This window comes from Otolemur garnettii, unplaced genomic scaffold (genome assembly GCF_000181295.1).
Source record: "Otolemur garnettii isolate 467f Iridium unplaced genomic scaffold, OtoGar3 scaffold00069, whole genome shotgun sequence".
NCBI lineage: Eukaryota > Metazoa > Chordata > Mammalia > Primates > Galagidae > Otolemur > Otolemur garnettii.
In genome coordinates this window covers 6,722,425-6,722,975 of record NW_003852464.1, presented here as the reverse complement: position 1 = coordinate 6,722,975, position 551 = coordinate 6,722,425, and the positions used below count along the sequence as shown (strand labels likewise).

The 551-nt window shown below is 37.6% G+C and overlaps 1 protein-coding gene across 2 annotated transcripts in view; it reads left to right on the top strand.

Annotated features, from left to right (window-relative positions):
- LGI2 (leucine rich repeat LGI family member 2) overlaps positions 1–551 on the top strand; it is a 70,768-nt gene that overhangs the window by 36,065 nt on the left and 34,152 nt on the right. The gene's annotated exons all lie outside the window — the stretch shown is intronic.

The window sequence follows — 551 nt, the reverse complement described above, 5'->3', positions numbered from 1 at the left end:
GGTCTGTAGGTACCAGTGAAAACCTTTGTCCATTTTCTGACTTCAGGAGTATTGTCTGAAATTCCCCTCATGGTGCTCAACTTAAGTCTGAGAGCTGTGTTCAAACACAAATATCCCTGGGAAACCTCATTCAATTAACAGCCCTGAGAATTGAAGGTGGAAACATTTCAGATACTTTCCCCCAAACATGTTTTGATATGGCCTGGGGTGGTTTGAACAGAGAGCATAAGATCACAGAATAACTCAGATGCTGTAGCACAGAAAAACTCGAAGCCCCACATATATTTAATTTAGCCTGGATGAAAGTTGAGACCAGAGGCTAGTCTTCAAGAACAAGAATCTTGAGAGGATATGAGGCCTTTCAGAATGCAAAGCATTGGATTAACCATGGTTTATGGATAAGAGAGGAGTTTAGAGGATATTTACAGATCCATTGTTATAAATTTAAATCTCTACTTATTTTGTAACTTGTTCTTTTAAAGTAGAATTTCTGCTATGTCTGTTTGCTAAGAAGAACAAAGAGATTTCCTATAAAATTGTCATGTTGACTT